The 22,132-nt window shown below is 42.0% G+C and overlaps 2 pseudogenes; both read right to left on the bottom strand.

Annotated features, from left to right (window-relative positions):
* LOC121562779 overlaps positions 1–844 on the bottom strand; it is a 2,492-nt pseudogene extending 1,648 nt beyond the window's left edge.
* Positions 845–14,443: 13,599 nt separating this feature from the next.
* Positions 14,444–21,455, bottom strand: LOC123489148 (annotated as a pseudogene).
* Positions 21,456–22,132: the final 677 nt, after the last annotated feature.

Raw genomic sequence — 22,132 nt, 5'->3', positions numbered from 1 at the left:
AGGGGGGAGAGATCACATTAAATAACATTATGAAATGGTTAGTTCCCACCAGATAATTGGTCAAAAGTGCGTTCCAGCTGTGATGTTACTGAACAAAACCCCATGGCTAACCACGTGTTGTTGAAAAATGACCGATTCACTTTGAGTCCATTATATCTGCAATATGTAACTTTTTGGGCGACCTGACTAAATTCACATAGAAATGTGAGTTATGGATCTATCATTCTCATTGAAGTCAAGTCTAAGAAGCAGGATATCTGTTCTATGTGTGCTATTTCTATGCTTCTATTCTTAAATTTCAATTTTTCGTCTTTAACTTTCGGTTTTGTATGACCTTCAAGCAGCTGAAAATACAATGTTTTTGGTTATGGAAAATATATTTCACAGTGGTTAAAGATATTACAATGATTCTCTACACTTTGCTTGCTTGTTTTATCACATAAACTGAAAGTTTTGTCGGTTGGCAGTTTGCATATCAGGTTCTCCATAATATGTTTCTCACCTTTCGGAGGAGAAATGTGTTCCTCCCGAGGAAGAATGATGATGCTGATCCTTGGGAGGAGAAATGTGTTCCTCCCGAGAAGAATGATGATGCTGATCCTTGGGAGGAGAGGAAATGTGTTCCTCCGAGTCAGAATGATGATGCTGATCCTTCGGGAAGAAATGTGTTCCTCCGAGTCAGAATGATGATGCTGATCCTTCGGAGGAGAAATGTGTTCCTCCGAGTCAGAATGATGATGCTGACCTTTCGGAGGAGAAATGTGTTCCTCCGAGTCAGAATGATGATGCTGACCTTTCGGAGGAGAAACGTGTTCCTCCGAGTCACAGCGTTTACCCCGATCATGCCGATCCCCTACAACAAAAGAGAGACAAGGACAGAGGGAAGATTGAGACATGCTTTTTAAAAATACTTGGGTCTCGATTCAATCTGTAAAGCTGAAGCGTTACAGATTACGTGATAGAAAATTAAAAGTAATTTCAGATTGCAGCGAACCGTGAATGCAGTCTCTGCTAAAGAGGGAACATTGCCTTTAAATTTCAATCACTCTGTAAAGCTGAACGATGCGGATTGAATAGAGCCCTAGATCAGTTTCAGAGCTATGAAACCACAACAGACCTGTATAGAATTATATTTTTAGTGAATACAGGGGAGCCCCAACCAGGAACCTGGGTCCAGTGACTCTCACCCCCAAAACCTAGGTCCCTAGGTGTTGTGTTAAGGTCACTAAAACCTTTGATCAGAATACCTCTGCTACCCCCTTGCATCTCCCAGAGCAAAGAGAGCGCTGAGAAGCAGAAGAGTGGTCAACATCGCCATGGTGATAGTCTCCTGAGAGAGAGACAGAGAGAGAGAGAGAGAGAGAGAGAGAGAGAGAGAGAGAGAGAGAGAGAGAGAGAGAGAGAGAGAGAGAGAGAGAGAGACAGAGACAGAGACAGAGAGGAGAGAGAGAGAGAGAGAGAGAGAGAAACAGAGAGAGAGAGAGAGAGAGAGAGAGAGAGAGTGAGAGAGAGAGAGAGTGAGAGACAGAGAGAGAGAGAGAGAGAAAGAGTGAGTGAGAGAGAGAGAGAGAGAGTGAGTGAGAGACAGAGAGAGAGAGAGAGAGAGAGAGAGAGAGAGAGAGAGAGAGAGAGAGAGAGAGAGAGAGGAGAGAGAGAGAGAGAGAGAGAGAGAGAGAGGAAAGAGAGTGGGAGAGAGAGAGAGAGTGAGAGAGAGTGAGAGATTACAGACAGAGACAGACACACAGACAACAAGACAACAAGACAGTCAAAGAGAGAAGCCGTCAATACCAATTCAGAGAGTACTTCAGAGATTAGGGGAGTGCAGTGTTCCCCTAACCTGTAGTTGAGTACACTGTTAGAAAAAAAGGTGATATCTAGAACCTAAAGGGTGTTCTTTGACTGTCCCCATAGGAGAACCATTTGAAGAACCCTTTTTGGTTCCAGGTATAAACCTTTTTCGTTCCAGGAAGAAACCTTTTGGGTTCGATGTAGAACCCTTTCCACAGAGGGTTCTACCTGGAACCTAAAGGGTTCTACCTGGAACCTAAAGGGTTCTACCTGGAACCAAAAGGGTTCTACCTGGAACCTAAAGGGTTCTACCTGGAACCTAAAGGGTTCTACCTGGAACCTAAAGGGTTCTCATATGGGGACAGCTGAAGAACCCTTTTGGAACCCTTTATTCCAAGTGGACCTCCAGCCATTCCACTTATCAGATGTGTTCCAGTACTTTCACATCAGAGCAGATTCAACTAATGAACGGCTTGGTGATTAGCTGAATCAGCTGTGCTTGTACTGGAATATATCAAATCAGTGGAGCGGCTGGGGGTACTTGGGAGGTCAGGGAAACCCTATGCTATGTATATAACGTATGCAACTGCTAAGGCAGCGTTTTTAAACTCGGTCCTGGGGACCCCAAGTGGAGCGTACATATTCCTGTGTGCTAGGATAATCTACTGTACTTGGTTGGAAGACATGAGACCTGAGTTTTGGCAGCAGACTTGAATTCCTTAGCACAGCGTTTCCCAAACTCGGTCCAAACGTGCACCCATTGGGGTCCACAGGACCGAAGTTTCCAAATAGCACCACTTTTCCCTAAGTAGTGCACTATTTTTGACCAGAGCTACATATGACCAGGGACACATATTCACTATGGGCCCTTGTCAAAAGTAGTGCACTACAAAGGGAAAAGGGTGCCATTTGGGATGCACTCAGGTACAGTATTAGATAAACAGATGTTGAAATCTCACCTTCTGAAATCTTCAGTTGTAGCTTCACTTCTTCAGAGATCTTCAAAGGTCTTCACTGGGTCTCTCTCTCTCTCTCTCTCTCTCTCTCTCTCTGTCCTGCCTGTGAGTTGAGTTCTACCTCTCCCACCTCTCCTATTTAAGGATCCGTCCAGTCAGACCCCTCCCTCTCTTTTTCTCTATCTCTCTGTATCGTTCTTTAAATTGAATTGGAATTTAAGTTCACTTCCTGAATTGACTGTGTAATGTGAATATTTAAGATGAATAAAGTTCATAATCAGTTTAGAGATTCACACAAAGTTTAGCATATTTATATGTTTTCCTTTCTGTAAAACACATGATTTCCACTGTTCTGTTTGTGACACTTGGGTTGATGGTCACTAGACTAGAAGCTGAATGTTATGGATTAAACTCATATCTGTTGATAGTAATTGACGCCAGACGGGAGGTACAAGGACAGAGGACCCTGATTATTATTGTAGTCTCTGAACATGGAAAATGAAGTTACTGCTTTCTGTTTTGACTTCTTACAAGCAAGGGCATAACTTTTATGTTGCATATTGGGGGTTCTTTTAAAAGAAATAGTTGTGAAATAGCTGTTTCTGGTGAATTTTGAATGGGAAATATGCCCAAAACTTTCCTGATAATTTGGTCAATATATCCGAAACTCAACTGAAATACCAACAATTTCTGTATTACTTTAAACTGTTGGTCTAACTCTAATAGTTCAGAAAGCAACCACCAAACCCCTGCTTTAACTACATTTAAATTTAACTCAATGTAAGTGCCATAACCCATCTATTTGTGTACCCTTCACCTGTAGCCCATCTGTTATTCAATATGATAACCTATAACCCATAGCCCATCTGTTATTCAGCATGATCACCTGTAACCCATAGCCCATCTGTTATTCAGCATGATCACCTGTAACCCATAGCCCATCTGTTATTCAGCATGATAACCTGTAACCCATAGCCCATCTGTTATTCACCATGATAACCTGTAGCCCATCTGTTATTCAATATGATAACCTATAACCCATAGCCCATCTGTTATTCAGCATGATCACCTGTAACCCATAGCCCATCTGTTATTCAGCATGATCACCTGTAACCCATAGCCCATCTGTTATTCAATGATAACCTGTAACCCATAGCCCATCTGTTATTCACCATGATAACCTGTAACCCATAGCCCATCTGTTATTCAGCACCTGTAACCCATAGCCCATCTGTTATTCATCATGATCACCTGTAACCCATAGCCCATCTGTTATTTAGCATGATCACCTGTAACCCATAGCCCATCTGTTATTCAGCATGATCACCTGTAACCCATAGCCCATCTGTTATTCAGCATGATCACCTGTAACCCATAGCCCATCTGCTATTCAGCATGATCACATGTAACCCATAGCCCATCTGTTATTCAGCATGTTAACCTGTAACCTAACCCATCTGTTATTCAGCATGATCACATGTAACCCATAGCCCATCTGTTATTCAGCATGATCACCTGTAACCCATAGCCCATCTGTTATTCAGCATGATAACCTGTAACCCATAGCCCATCTGTTATTCAGCACGATAACCTGTAACCCATAGCCCATCTGCTATTCAAGCATGATCATCTGTAACCCAAAGCCCATCTGTTATTCAGCATGATCACCTGTAACCCATAGCCCATCTGTTATTCAGCATGATCACCTGTAACCCATAGCCCATCTGTTATTCAGCATGATCACCTGTAACCCATAGCCCATCTGTTATTCAGCATGATCACCTGTAACCCATAGCCCATCTGTTATTCAGTATGATCACCTGTAACCCATCTGTTATTCAGCATGATCACCTGTAATCCATAGCCCATCTGTTTTTCAGCATGATCACCTGTAGCCCATCTGTTATTCAGCACGATCACCTGTAACCCATAGCCACTCTGTTATTCAGCATGATCACCTGTAACTCATAGCCCATCTGTTGTTCAGCATGATCACCTGTAACCCATGGCCCATCTGTTATTCAGTATGATCACCTGTAACCCATCTGTTATTCAGCATGATCACCTGTAATCCATAGCCCATCTGTTATTCAGTATGATCACCTGTAGCCCATCTGTTATTCAGAATGATCACCTGTAACCCATCTGTTATTCAGCATGATCACCTGTAACCCATCTGTTATTCAGCATGATCACCTGTAGCCCATCTGTAATTCAGCATGATCACCTGTAACCCATAGCCCATCTGTTATTCAGCATGATCACCTGTAACCCATAGCCCATCTGTTATTCAGCATGATAACCTGTAACCCATAGCCCATCTGTTATTCAGCATGATCACCTGTAACCCATAGCCGATCTGTTATTCAGCATGATCACCTGTAACCCATAGCCCATCTGTTATTCAGCGTGATCACCTGTAACCCATAGCCCATCTGTTATTCAGCATGATAACCTGTAACCCGTCTGTTATTCATCATGATCACCTGTAATCCATCTGTTATTCAGCATGATCACCTGTAGCCCATCTGTTATTCAATATGATCACCTGTAACCCATCTGTTATTCAGCATGATCACCTGTAACCCATAGCCCATCTGTTATTCAGAATCATAACTACTAACCACCTGGTTTCTATATTGAAATCAAGGAGAAAACATTTATAAAGAAGAAATATAGTAGTTTACTGCCGTGGCGTCACATCCCTATGAATGAAGACCTACTGCTGTGGTGTCATATCCCTATTAATGAAGACTTACTGCTGTGATGTCACAGAAGTTGGTTCTAGAAGAATATCCGGCTGCATCAACATGATTAGTGCTTTCCCCCAACAACAATTCTGGCCTTCAAATTAGTTTTCAAACATAAATAAGGAGGATAGGTTGCTGCTGTTGGTCAGAATCTGAGAAACAAGCTTTTTTCAGCCTACTGCCTGAGGTTCAGAGAAACAAGCTTGTTTCAGCCTACTGCGTGAGGTTCAGAGAAACAAGCTTGTTTCAGCCTACTGCCTGAGGTTCAGAGAAACAAGCTTGTTTCAGCCTACTGCCTGAGGTTCTGAGCAAACAAGCTTGTTTCAGAATGCTGCCTGAGGTTCTGAGAAACACGCTTGTTTCAGCCTACTGCCTGAGGTTCAGAGAAACAAGCTAGTTTCAGCCTACTGCCTGAGGGTTCAGAGAAACAAGCTTGTTTCAGCCTGCTGCCTGAGGTTCAGAGAAACAAGCTTGTTTCGAGCATACTGCCCTGAGGTTCAGAGAAACAAGCTTGTTTCAGCCTACTGCCTGAGGTTCAGAGAAACAAGCTTGTTTCAGCCTACTGCCTGAGGTTCAGAGAAACAGCCCTTCAATAACGCTGTAGCCTACTGGAAACCAGATATTGTAAGGTTAATAGCACTACCAAAGATGTCTTTGAAGTCAAAAATGTAGCCCAATATAACCATGAGAACTAGTGCTCATTTTGAGAACTAGTGCTCACACAAGAGAGAACATCTGTCACTTCCCAAGTTAACTTCTCCTTTTGAAAAACATCATTTTCCATATAATTCTTACTCCTGTATTAATTTACCATGTTGTAGTATTTTATGTGTTCCAAGGTAGCGCACAGATTTGATGGTTTGTAAAGGAAAGATTCACCCATTTTGAATAATATATATCGTTTTTGTGCATCTCTGTGTCACGCCCTGACTCAGGGGAATCTTATATGTTGAGTCAGGGTGTGTATTTCTATGTGTGGATCTATGTTGGCGGTTAAAATACTACGTTTTGGATATTTTTCCACTTAGCTAACCCTTCCCCTAACTCTAACCTTAACCCTTTTAGCTAACCCTTCCACTAACTCTAACCCTAACCCTTTTAGCTAACCCTTCCCCTAACTCTAACCTTAACCCTTTTAGCTAACCCTTCCCCTAAATCTAACCTTAACCCTTTTAGCTAATCCTTCCCCTAACTCTAACCTTAACCCTTTTAGCTAATCCTTCCCCTAACTCTAACCTTAACCCTTTCAGCTAACCCTTCCCCTAACTCTAACCTAACCCTTTTAGCTAACCCTTCCCCCTAACTCTAACCCCTAACCCTTTTAGCTAACCCTTCCCTAACTCTAACCCTAACCCTTTTATCTATCCCTTCCCTAAATCTAACCTTAACCCTTTTAGCTAACCCTTTTAGCTAACCCTTCCCATAACTCTAACCTTAACCCTTTTATCCAACCCTTCTCCCTAACTCTAACCTTAACCCTTTTAGCTAACCCTTCCCCTAACTCTAACCTTAACCCTTTTAGCTAACCCTTCCCTAACTCTAACCTTAACCCTTTTAGCTAACCTTCCCCTAACTCTAACCTTAACCCCTTTTAGCTAACCCTTCCACTAACTCTAACCTTAACCCTTTTAGCCAACCCTTCCCCTAACTCTAACCTTAACCCTTTTAGCTAACCCTTCCCCTAAATCTAACCTTAACCCTTTTAGCTAACCCTTCCTAACTCTAACCTTAACCCTTTTAGCTAACCCTTCCCCTAAATCTAACCTTAACCCTTTTAGCTAACCCTTTTAGCTAACCCTTCCCCTAACTCTAACCTTAACCCTTTTATCCAACCCTTCTCCTAACTCTAACCTTAACCCTTCTCCTGACTCTAACCTTAACCCTTTAGCTAACCCTTCCCCTAACTCCTAACCTTAACCCTTTTAGCTAACCCTTCCCCCCAAATCTAACCGTAACCCTACTAGCTAACCTTCCCCTAACTCTAACCCTAACCCTTTTAGCTATCCCTTCCCCCTAAATCTAACCTTAACCCTTTTAGCTAACCCTTTCAGCTAACCCTTCCCTAACTCCTAACCTTAACCCTTTTATCCAACCCTTCTCCTAACTCTAACCTTAACCCTTCTCCTAACTCCTAACCTTAACCCTTTTAGCTAACCCTTCCCCTAACTCTAACCTTAACCCTTTTAGCTAACCCTTCCCCTAACATCTAACCTTAACCCTTTTTAGCTAACCCTTCCCCTAACTCTAACCTTAACCCTTTTAGCTAACCCTTCCACTAACTCTAACCTTAACCCTTTTAGCCAACCCTTCCCCTAACTCTAACCTTAACCCTTTTAGCTAACCCTTCCCTAAATCTAACCTTAACCCTTTTAGCTAACCCTTCCCCCTAACTCTAACCTTAACCCTTCTAGCTAACCTCTTCCCCCTAACTCTAACCTTAACCCTTTTAGCTAACCCTTCCCCTAACTCTAACCTTAACCCTTTTAGCTAACCCTTCCACTAACTCTAACCTTAACCCTTTTAGCCAACCCTTCCCTAACTCTCTAACCTTAACCCTTTTAGCTAACCCTTCCCCCTAACTCTAACCGTAACCCCTTTTAGCTAACCCTTCTCGTAACTCTAACCTTATAACCCAGTAGTTTCCCCAAATTCTGTGCATATTTTGATTCAAATGATCAAAGCTGTCTAGTGTTGGGGCAAAAACAAACGTCCACCGAGTTTGGGAAACACTGCTTTAACCTAACTCCTAACCTTAACACAGGGGTTTCAAACTCATTCCATGGAGGGCCTAGTGTCTGCAGGTTTTTGGTCTTTCCTTTAAATTAAGACCTTGACAATCAGGAGGGAGTTCCTTACTAATTTGTGACCTTAATTCTACAGGGGAAAAACAACATGTATATTCTGAAGGCTACAACCTATCTGTTTGTTGTAAAAGATACTGCAGTTGCGCAAACAGGACGCTTCCCAGTCCTTACACTTTGGCCACGTTTTGTGTGATGATGCGGGGTAATCTTTATAGTTGCTTCAATATCATAGTTCCTGAAAAAGAACACTACATGACTGCCTGTCTGCCTCCTGGTAGCAGCTTAACCAATGTTTGCAATGATGATGAATAAATACCATTCAGTCGCTAACTAGCTTGCCTGTTTGTGTTCCACCTCTGGGTAGCCTAACGTTCTAGGCAGCCCGAGTATGTTTCAAGACGGGTAAAAGAGTCTGACAATGGGCAAGTTCGTTTTGCATCGCCCGGTGCCATAGTTTGTCATATATGCTGATATCTTGGCGAGAGTAAATAGCTGCATGTAACTTAGCAGCTAAGAAGAACATGAAATTGTTATTATGTTTGCAATACTGATAACAAAGTTTGTCTGAACATGTCGATAATGTATTTTGTGTAAAACATGTCAATAGCTGCATGTAGCCAACTCCCCTCCTGAAAAAGCAATATGACATCACGTTTATTCAACACCTTGATCACACCTACAGCTTCATTGTGCAAATGGTACACAGCATGTGTTAGACAAATATGATATGTGTTCAACAAAAGTTCAACATTCACCTTCTGCCAATATTTCTATCCGTCTATTCATACAATTTGGTGCATAATGACTGGATCACACCGACAGTGTTTTCCATTTTGGTACACCAGAAGTACATTAATTTCCTATGGAAGCTGCATGGCAGTTGCAGTGCGTTCTGTGTGGTGCATAAATCGGATTTATCGAACATATGCATGAAGTTTGTAGAGAAATCACACCTTTATGCTTAATAGACTACTGAAGGAATGTAACAGAACAGTTTTGGGTAAAGCCACTGGGTTGTGAATAACGTCCCAGATCTTCTGAGAGAGTGCATTGGCAGCTCATAAGCAATGAATGCAATCAAATGTCAAACTGCAAGAAAAATGTAATCATAAATCGGACTATTCGAACCCTATTCATCAAATTGTATGTACGGCTTGACAGAAATGGTAGCAGAAGGTGAATGTTGAACTTTTGTTCCACATATCCAGACAATGCTTTCCTTTAAGTAATAATGACACGATGTAGGTGTGTTCGAGGTGTAAATTCGATAAATCCAACCTATGCACCACAGAACAAACTGCAACTGCCTCTGCAATGCAGCGTTCCATAGAGTACCACAGTATGAGTCATAATACCCATAAAACCTAGCGGTCAAACATGGACATTTCTTCCAATCTTTTTTCAACCATACATTTTTTCCCATAAGGGTTTTTATGAACACTTAAAATAAGGGCTGTGTTTAATGTTGGCTTACCTTGGTGTGACGTTTTGATAACCATGTAAATCTCTCTGGACAAGGTGACTTTTATCACATACAATCACCTGTATTGTACAACATGAAGTTTGTAGGAAATCACCCTTATGCTTAATATACTACTCAAGGAATGTAACAGAACAGACACTTTGTGAATAAGGGCCCAGATCTTCTACTCTGAGATACTTTGTGAATACGGGCCCAGATCTTCTACTTTGAGTCACTTTGTGAATACGGGCCCAGATCTTCTGTGAGTGTATTGGCAGCTCATAAGTACTGAATGCAATCAATTGTTTACTCATCATAACCTAGATATACACCCATATACTACTAACACAACTACACACACAGCCCTATACTACTAATACAACTACACACACAGCCCCAAACTACTAATACAACTACACACACAGCCCTATACTACTAATACAACTACACACAAGCCCTATACTACTAATACAACTACACACACAGCCCCAAACTACTAATACAACTACACACACAGCCCCTATACTACTAATACAGCTACACACACAGCCCTATACTACTAATACAACTACACACACAGCCCTATACTACTAATACAACTACACACACAGCCCTATACTACTAATACAACTACACACACAGCCCTATACTACTAATACAATTACACACACAGCCCCATACTATTAACACAACTACAAACACAGCCCACAAACTACTAATACAACTATACACACAGCCCCTATACTACTAATACAACTGCACACACAGCCCTATACTGCACTAATACAACTACACACACAGCCAGTACTACTAATACAACTACACACACAGCCCCATACTACTAATACAACTACACACACAGCCCTATACTACTAATACAACTACACACACAGCCCTATACTACTAATACAACTACACACACAGCCCTATACTACTAATACAATTACACACACAGCCCTATACTACTAATACAACTACACACAAGCCCCAAACTACTAATACAACTACAAACACAGCCCCTAACTACTAATACAACTACACACACAACCCTATACTACTAATACAACTACACACACAGCCACACACTACTAATACAACTACACACAGCCCCATACTACTAATACAACTACACACACAGCCCTATACTACTAATACAACTACACACACAGCCCCATACTACTAACACAACTACACACACAGCCCCCGTACTACTAACACAACTACACACAGCCCCATACTACTAATACAACTACACACACAGCCCTATACTACTAATACAACTACACACACATCCCTATACTACTAACACAACTACACACACAGCCCCATACTACTAATACAACTACACACACAGCCCTATACTACTAATACAACTACACACACAGCACCATACTACTAACACAACTACACACACAGCCCTATACTACTGCAATACAACTACACACACAGCCCTTTACTACTAACACAACTACACACAGCCCCATACTACTAATACAACTACACACACAGCCCTATACTACTAATACAACTACACATACAGCCCTAAACTACTAATACAACTACACACACAGCCCTATACTACTAATACAACTACACACACAGCCCTATACTACTAATACAACTACACACACAGCCCTATACTACTAATACAACTACACACACAGCCCTATACTACTAATACAACTACACACACAGCCCCAAACTACTAATACAACTACACACACACGCCCTATACTACTAATACAACTACACACACAGCCCTATACTACTAATACAACTACACACACAGCCCAATACTACTAATACAACTACACACACAGCCCTATACTACTAATACAACTACACACACAGCCCTATACTACTAATACAATTACACACACAGCCCCATACTACTAACACAAACTTACAAACACAGCCCAAAACTACTAATACAACTATACACACAGCCCTATACTACTAATACAACTACACACACAGCCCTATACTACTAATACAACTACAAACACAGCCACGTTACTACTAATACAACTACACACACAGCCCCAAACTACTAATACAACTACACACACAGCCCTATACTACTAATAGCAACTACACACAGCCCTATACTACTAATACAACTACACACACAGCCCTATACTACTAATACAACTACACACACAGCCCTATACTACTAATACAACTACACACACAGCCCCATACTACTAATACAACTACAAACACAGCCCCCAAACTACTAATACAACTACACACACAACCCTATACTACTAATACAACTACACACACAATCACCCTACTAATACAACTACACACACAGCCCCCGTACTACTAATACAACTACACACACAGCCCTATACTACTAATACAACTACACACACAGCCCCATACTACTAACACAACTACACACACAGCCCCGTACTACTAACACAACTACACACAGCCCCATACTACTAATACAACTACACACACAGCCTATACTACTAATACAACTACACACACATCCCTATACTACTAACACAACTACACACACAGCCCCATACTACTAATACAACTACACACAGCCCTATACTACTAATACAACTACACACACAGCACCATACTACTAACACAACTACACACACAGCCCTATACTACTAATACAACTACACACACAGCCCTTTACTACTAACACAACTACACACAGCCCCATACTACTAATACAACTACACACACAGCCCTATACTACTAATACATCTACACATACAGCCCTAAACTACTAATACAACTACACACAGCCCTATACTACTAATACAACTACACACACAGCCCTATACTACTAATACAACTACACACACAGCCCTATACTACTAATACAACTACACACACAGCCCTATACTACTAATACAACTACACACACAGCCCTATACTACTAATACAACTACACATACAGCCCTAAACTACTAATACAACTACACACACAGCGCTATACTACTAATACAACTACACACACAGCCCTATACTACTATTACAAGCTACACACACAGGCCTTTACTACTAACACAACTACACACAGCCCCATACTACTAATACAACTACACACACAGCCCTATACTACTAATACAACTACACACGCCCCATACTACTAACACAACTACACACACGGCCCCATACTACTAATACAACCACACACACACATCCCTATACTACTAATACAACTACACACACATCCCTATACTACTAATACAACTACACACACATCCCTATACTACTAATACAACCACACACACATGCCTATACTAATAATACAACTACACACACATCCCTATACTACTAATACAACCACACACACACATCCCTATACTACTAATACAACTACACACACATCCTATACTACTAATACAACTACACACACATGCCCTATACTAATAATACAACTACACACACAGCCCTATACTACTAATACAACTACACACACAGCCCCATACTACTAACACAACTACACACACAGCCCCATACTACTAATACAACTACACACACAGCCCCATACTACTAATACAACTACACACACATCCTATACTACTAACACAACTACACACACATCCCTATACTACTAATACAACTACACACACATCCCCATAATAATACATCTAAACAAACAGCCCTACACTACTAAGACAACTACACACAGCCCTATACACTACGTTCATCCACCTCTGGCCTGCTGGCCCCCCTACATCTACGGAAGCACAGTTCCTGCTCAGCCCAGTCAAAGCTATTCGCTGCTCTGGCACCCCCAATGGTGGAACAAGCTCCCCCATGACGCCAGGACAGCGTAGTCACTGACCACCTTCCGGAGACACTTTAAATTCAACCTCTTTAAGGAATACCTGGAATAGTATAAAGTAATCCTTCACATTTACTACCAATGTATTTTGTCTAAACTAACACCAGACTTATTTCACCTGCTAGCACTGACTTGTTTAAAGAAATGTACTTATTGTGATGGAGATGTAGTTGTCCCTGAATGCACTGACTTTGCTCACAGCTGCTTGTTTGAAGAAGGGTACTTACTATGATCGATGTGGTTATCCCACTGGCTATCTAAGTTGAATGCACCAATTTTTAAGTCGCTCAGGACAAGAGCGTCTGCTAAATGACTTAAATGTAAAATGTACTACTAATACAACAAATACAAATACGGACAAAGCCCCTACTACTAATACAACTAAGGGTAGGCAACACCACATGTGATGATGATGATGGTGATGATGATGATGGTAATGATGATGATGATGGTGGTGATGATGACGATGGTAATGATGATCTGATGGTGATGGATGATGATGTTGATGATGACGATGGTAATGATGATCATGATGGTGATGATGATGATGATGATGATGGTGATGGTGGTGATTTACATCAAATGTGTTAGTGTAGAATTGGTCATATCTGGTTTGACTATGAAAATGTAGAGCATGTTGACGACAATTAAAAGTATTACAAAGTGAGAAGCAACTGTTGAACATTTCATTCACCAAGTATGTTATTTGGACCTTCACACCAGAGTTTCATAATTATCTCCAGCTGGTGTTTTGTATAATACCACTGAACAAAAGGTAATATTGCAGACTGTGCCTTTATTTAAAACAATCTCATATGCTGAAAGCCTCTCCAATGTATTCTCTCCTAAAAATGTAGCCATCACCGCTTTATGGAACACAGGAAGGGAAGTTTCAACCAGCAGGGGGCATCATTCTGTCGGTGGGATGCTGGGAAAGAGAGAAACACAGAAAGGTAGGTATTGTATCTATGTTGGTTTTATAAATATGTAGCTAATAAAGTAACAAATTCCCCTTTAAGATGCATTTTACAACTATCCAAATGTTTGATGTATAATGAGAGGGGAGAGTACTCTGGTGACAGCATTGTACCTCCGTAGTTCATCTCCATGCAATGCTCCCCGGCCGTTCGTGTTGTCCTTCACAACACCATGGTTGGAATTAGAGGGTTGCCCGGGGCCCAGTTCTGGGTAGTTAAACCTGGACCCCGTCAATCCACAGCCAAAGACCCTCTACAGAGCACACAGGAGGATGCATCACCAGCACACAGTAAACACTATATATCTACACTGTAATTACTGTCTTTAAAGGGGCAATCTGGGAATTGGAAAATATCTAATTGGCAACCCACACTGTTTGGGTAAATAGCTGAGGGATAGCCTGGAGAAATGTAACCACTCTCTAGATTCCTAGACAGAGCTATGGATGCCAGGACTGACCATCTATGAGATCATCATGATTTAACCATGGCTTGAAGCTATACAGTGTTTGTAATATCAGAAAACAAACTGATATGAGGGTTGAGGCACCACTAGGCCTTTATAGATGGAATTCATCAAGAATCAATGCATCCTATATGTTTCATGAGGGTTGAACAGACCTTGATGGCATCATTGGCTCCAATCCAGTGCGCTGCGCTTTCTTGGTACTCTTCTTGATGACAGACTGAAGAAAATGATACTGGGGAAGGCTGTGCCTGATGCCAGATTACCTCCCAAGAGCAAACATTTCCTCTGGAGAGAGAGAGAGAGAGAGAGAGAGAGAAGGAGAGAGAGAGAGAGAGAGAGAGAGAGAGAGAGAGAGAGAGAGAGAGAGAGAGAGAGAGACAGAGAGAGAGAGAGAGGGAGAGAGAGAGACAGAGAGAGGGAGACGAGAGAGCGAGAGAGAGACGAGAGACAGACAGAGAGAGAGAGAACGGGGGGAGAGGGAGAGAGAGACAGAGAGAGAGAGACAGAGAGAGAGAGAGAGCAGAGAGAGAGAGAGAGAGAGAGAGAGAGAGAGAGAGAGAGAGAGAGAGAGAGAGAGAGAGACAGAGAAAGAGGGAGAGAGAAAGAGAATTAAACAGAGGTAGAATGTAAGGGTAAACAGAAGGACTAGCACATCAGTGTTATAGTTTCTCAACCCTGTTGAACACAGACTAAACCTACAGAGTCAACTGCAACAATGTATGGTCACCAGACAGGGATGGAGATAGCATCCCAGCCAGCCCAAGGCTATTGCTTTCAGACCAGGCTTGTAGAAAATGTTTCCAACTAGCCCCCAAGATGCAGGTCAATTATTGTCTTTTCCATTACTCACATAGCACATTTTGGACCCTGGCTAGTAGAAATTGGGTCTACCAGCCCGGCTGGCCAGTGTCCAAAATCCTTAAATAAAGCAGATGATCTCTCGATTAAACCATCAATACAAAATCACCCCACACAGCTGATCTCAATTATCTAAGGCAGCAAACGTCCAGGTACCTCTGCCTTTGGCCAGTGGCACGAGGGGGACATAGTGATTTGCAGTGTTTCTTATAACTGGGCCAGCCATGTAGGCAGACTCTCCGATGACACCCTGTAGGGGGAGAGATCACATTAAATAACATTATGAAATGGTTAGTTCCCACCAGACAATCTGATTGGTCAAAAGTGCGTTCCAACTGTGATGTTACTTAACAAAACCCCATGGCTAACCACCTGTTGTTGAAAAATGACCGGATTCACTGCAGTTCATTATATCCGCAATAAGCAAACTTTTGGCGACCTGACTAAATTCACACTAGAAATGTGAGTTATGGATCTATCATTCTCATTGAAGTCAAGTCTAAGAAGCAGTATATCTGTTCTATGTGCGTTATTTCTATGCTTCTATTCTATAAATTTCGTTTTTTGTCTTTTACTTTCGGTTTTGTAACGGCTTTCAAGCAGCTGAAAATACAATGTTTTTTGGATATGGAAAATATATTTCAGCAGTGGTTAAGATGTTACAATGATTCTCTACACTTTGCTTGCTTGTTTTATCACATAAACTGAAAGTTTTATCGGTTATGGGAGTTTGTCATATCAGGTTCTCCATAATATGTTTCTCACCTTTCGGAGGAGAAATGTGTTCCTCCGAGGAAGAATGATGATGCTGATCCTTGGGAGGAGAAATGTGTTCCCCTCCGAGGAAGAATGATGATGCTGACCTTTCCCTCTTTCGGAGGAGAGCTGTGTTCCTCCGAGTCAGAATGATGATGCTAACCTTTCGGAGGAGAAATGTGTTCCTCCGAGTCAGAATGATGATGCTGACCTTCGGAAGAAACCAGCAGAATGAGATGCGAGGAGGAGAAATGTTCCTCCGAGTCACAAAGGCGTTTACCCGATCATGCCGATCCCCCTACAACAAAAGAGAGACAAGGACAGAGGAAGATTGAGAGACATGCTTTTTTAAGACTTGGGTCTCGATTCAATCTGTAAAGCTGAGCAGTTACAGATTACGTGATAGAAAATAAAAGAATTTCAGATTCTTAATGCCGTTAATGCAGTCTCTGCTAAAGAGGGAACATTGCCTTTAAATTTCAATCATCTGTAAAGCTGAACGATGCGGATTGAATAGTGACCTAGATGTTTCAGAACTATGAAGCCACAACAGACCTGTATAGAATTATATTTTAGTGAATACAGGGGGAGCCCCAACTAGGAACCTGGGTCCAGTGACAGGTCACTAGGTGTTGTGTTCAGGTCACTAAAACCTTTGATCAGAATAACTCTGTACCCTTGCATCTCCCAAGAGCAAAGAGAGCGCTGAGAAGCAGAAGAGTGGAACATCGCCATGGTGATAGTCTCTGAGAGAGAGACAGAGAGAGAGAGAGAGAGAGAGAGAGAGAGAGAGCAACAAAGAGAGAGAGAGAGAGAGAGAGACGAGAGAGAGAGAGAGAGAGAGAGAGAGAGAGAGAGTGAGAGACAGAGAGAGAGAGAGAGGAAAAAAAGAGAAGAGAGATGAGAGAGACAGAGAGAGAGAGAGAGGAGGAGAGTAGAGAGAGAGAGAGAGAGAGGAGAGAGAGCGGAGAGAGAGAAGAGAGAGAGAGAGAGAGAGAGAGAGAGAGAGAGAGAGAGAGAGAGAGAGAGAGAGAGAGAGAGAGAGAGAGAGAGAGAGAGAGAGAGAGAGAGAGAGAGAGAGAGAGAGAGAGAGAGAGAGAGAGAGAGAGAGAGAGAGAGAGAGAGAGAGAGAGAGAGAAAGAAAGAGAGAGAGAGTGAGAGATTACAGACAGAGACAGACACACACAGACAACAAGACAACAAGACAGTAAAGAGAGAAGTCACAAGACCAATTCAGAGAGTATTTCAGAGATTAGGGGAGGCAGTGTTCCCCTAACCTGTAGTTGAGTACACTGTTAGAAAAAAAGGTGATATCTAGAACCTAAAGGGTGTTCTTTGACTGTCCCCATAGGAGAACCATTTGAAGAACCCTTTTTGGTTCCAGGTAGAAACCTTTTTTATTTATTTTTTATTTTTATTTAACCTTTATTTAACCAGGTAAGCCAGTTGAGAACAGGTTCTCATTTACAACTGCAACCAAATCTACCTGAACCAAAAGGGTTCTACCTGGAACCTAAAGGGTTCTCATATGGGGACAGCTGAAGAACCCTTTTGGAACCCTTTATTCCGTGGACCTCCAGCCATTCCACCATTATCAGATGTGTTCCAGTACTTTCACATCAGAGCAGATTCAACTAATGAACGGCTTGGTGATTAGCTGGATCAGCGTGCTTTGTACTGGAAGATACCTCAAATCAGTGGAGCGGTTGGGGGTAGTTGGGAGGTCAGGGAAACCCTATGCTATGTATATAACTTATGCAACTCAAGGCAGCGTTTTCTAAACTCGGTCCTGGGGACTACCTGACGTACATATTCCCCTGTGTGCTAGGATAATCACTTGGTTGAAGATCAGAGACCTGAGTTTTGGCAGCAGACTTGCAATTCCTTAGCACAGCTAAGTTTTTTACAAACTCGGTCCAACACGTGCAATTGTTGGGACCACAGGACCGGTTTCCAAGCACTTCCCTTTTCCCTTGCACTACGACCAGAGCTACATACTACATATGATTCACTGGCCCTTGTCAAAAGTAGTTGCCTACAAAGGGAAAAGGGGTGCCGATTTGAGATGCAACTCAGGTACAATAAATATTGAAGATGTTGAAATCTCACTGCAAATCTTCAGTTGGCTTCACTTCTCCAGAGATCTTCAAAGGTCTTCACTGGGTCTCTCTCTCTCTCTCTCTCTCTCTCTCTCTCTGTCCTGCCTGTGAGTTGACGTTCTACCTCTCCCACCTCTCCTATTTAAGGATCCGTCCCAGTCAGACCCTCCCTCTCTTTTCTCTATCTCTCTGTATCGTTCTTTAATTGAATTGGAATTTAGTTCACTTCCTGAATTGACTGTGTAATGTGAATATTTAAGATGAATAAAGTTCATAATCAGTTTAGAGATTCACACAAAGTTTAGATATTTATATGTTTTCCTTTCTGTAAAACACATGATTTCCACTGTTCTGTTTGTGACACTTGGGTTGATGGTCACTAGACTAGAAGCTGAATGTTATGGATTAAACTCATATCTGTTTATAGTGATTGACGCCAGACTGAGGTACAAGGACAGAGGACCCTGGATTATTATTGTAGTCTGAACATGGAAAATGAAGTTACTTTGCTTTCTGTTTTGACTTCTTAAGCAAGGGCATAACTTTATGTTTGCATATTGGGGGGTTCTTTTAAAAGGAAATAGTTGTGAAATAGCTGTTTCTGGGTGAATTTGAATGGGAAATATGCCCAAAACTTTCCTGATAATTTGGTCAATATATCCAGAAACTCAACTGAAATACCAACAATTTCTCTGTATTACTTTAAACTGTTGGTCTAACTCTAATAGTTCGAAAGCCACCACAAACCCCTGCTTCTTCATTTAAATTTAACTCAATGTAAGTGCCATAACCCATCTATTTGTGTACCCACCTGTAGCCCATCTTGTTATTCAATGATAACCTATAACCATTCATCTGTTATTTAGCATACAGATCACCTGTAACCCATAGCCCATCTTTTTTTGTTATTCAGCATGATCCTTGTAAGCCCATAGCCCATCTGTTTATTCAGCATTATCACTTGTAACCCATAGCCCATCTGTTATTCACATGATCACCCCTACCCATAGCCCATCTGTTATTCAGCATGATCACCTGTAACCCATAGCCCATCTGTTATTCCAGCATGATCATCTGTAACCCATAGCCCATCTGTTATTCAGCATGATCTCCACCAGTAACCCATAGCCCATCTGTTATTCAGCATGATAACCTGTAACCCATAGCACATCTGTTATTCCAGCACCTGTAACCCAAGCCCATCTGTTTTCCATCGCGATCACCTGTAACCCATAGCCCATCTGTTATTCAGCGCGATCACCTGACTTATAAGCCCATCTGTTATTCAACATGATCACCTGTAACCCTTAGCCCATCTGTTATTCAGCGCATGATCACCTGTAACCCACAGCCTTTCTGTAGTTATTCAGCATGATCACATGTAACCCATAGCCCATCTGTTTCAACGCAGACCACCTGTAACCCAAGCCCATCTGTTATTCAGCAGATCACCTGCATAACCCAAGCCCATCTGCTATTCTTAGCATGATCACATATGTAACCCAAGCCCATCTGTTATTCAGCATGTTAACCTGTAACCCATAACCCATCTGTTATTCAGCATGATCACATGTAACCCATAGCCCATCTGTTATTCAACATGATCCACCTGCCACCCCATAGCCCATCTGTTATTCAGCATGATCACCTGTAACCCATAGCCCATCTGCTATTCAGCATGATCATCTGTAACCCTAGCCCATCTGTTATTCAGCACCTGTAACCCACCGCACACTCTGTTATTCAGCGCGATCACATGCCAACCCATAGCCCATCTGTTATTCCAGTATGATTGCCTGTAACCCATCTGTTATTCAGCACTTGATCACCTGTAAATCCATAGCCCATCTGTTTTTCCAGCATGATCACCTGTAGCCCATCTTGTTATTCAGCATGATCACCTGTAACCCACCGCCACTCTGTTCCCCCCCATAGCCCATCTGTTATTCAGTATGATCACCTGTAACCCATCTGTTATTCAGCAATGATCACCTGTAATCCATAGCCCATCTGTTATTCAGTATGATCACCTGTAGCCCATCTGTTATTCAGCATGATCACCTATAACCCATCTGTTATTCAGCATGATCACCTATAACCCATCTGTTATTCAGCATGATCACCTGTAGCCCATCTGTTATTCAGCATGATCAACTGTAACCCTCTGTGCCATTCAGCATGATCCTGTAGCCCATCTGTAATTCAGCATGATCACCTGTAACCCATAGCCCATCTGTTATTCAGCATGATCCACCTGTAACCCATAGCCCATCTGTTATTCAGCATGATCACCAGTAACCCACATAGCCCATCTGTATTATTCAGCGTGATCACCTGTAACCCTAGCCCATCTGTTATCCAGCATGATAACCTGTAACCCATCTGTTATTCCAGCACTTGATCACCTGTAACCCATCTGTTATTCAGCATGATCACCTGTAAACCCGCCCATCTATTCAGCATGATCACCTGTAACCCATAGCCCATCTGTTATTCAGAATCAGTAACTACCTAACACCTGGTTTCTATATTGAAATCAAGGAGAAAACATTTATAAAGAAGAAATATAGTAGTTTACTGCCAGAATAAGTCATATCCGTGGCGTCATGCCATGACGAAGACCTACTGCTGTGGTGTCATATCCCTTTGGCCAATGAAGACTTACTGCTGTGATGTCACAGAAGTTGGTTCCTAGAAGAATATCCGGCTCCATCAACGCATTAGTGCTTTCCCCAACAACAATTCTGGCCTTCAAATTAGTTTTCAAACATAAATAAGGAGGATAGGTTGCTGCTGTTGGTCAGAATCTGAGAAACAAGCTTTTTTCAGTACTGCCTGAGGTTCAGAGAAACAAGCTTGTTTCAGCCTAACATGAGGGGTTCAGAGAAACAAGCTTGTTTCAGCCCACTGCCTGGAGGTTCAGAGAAACAAGCTTGTTTCAGCCTACTGCCCTGAGGTTCCTGCAGAAACAAGCTTTTTCAGTACTGCCTGAGGTTCCGAGAAACACGCTTGTTTCCTCTTACTGCCTGAGGTTCAGAGAAACAAGCTTAGTTTCAGCCTACTGCCTGAGGTTCAGAGAAACAAGCTTGTTTCCGCATACTGCCTGAGGTTCAGAGGAGAAACAAGCGTGTTTCAGCCTACTGCCGGAGGTCTCAGAGAAACAAGCTTGTTTCAGCCTACTGCCTGAGGTTCAGAGAAACAAGCTTGTTTCAGCCTACTGCCTGAGGTTCAGAGAAACATCTGTCACTTCCCAAGTTAACTTCTCCTTTTGAAAACATCATTTTCCCTATATTCTTACTCCTGCTTATTAATTTACCATGTTGTAGTATTTTATGTGTTCCAAGGTAGCGCACTAGATTTGATGGTTTGCAAAGAAAGATTCACCCATTT

The sequence above is a fragment of the Coregonus clupeaformis genome, unplaced genomic scaffold (genome assembly GCF_020615455.1).
Source record: "Coregonus clupeaformis isolate EN_2021a unplaced genomic scaffold, ASM2061545v1 scaf2799, whole genome shotgun sequence".
NCBI lineage: Eukaryota > Metazoa > Chordata > Actinopteri > Salmoniformes > Salmonidae > Coregonus > Coregonus clupeaformis.
This window is presented reverse-complemented; position numbering and strand designations above follow the sequence as displayed.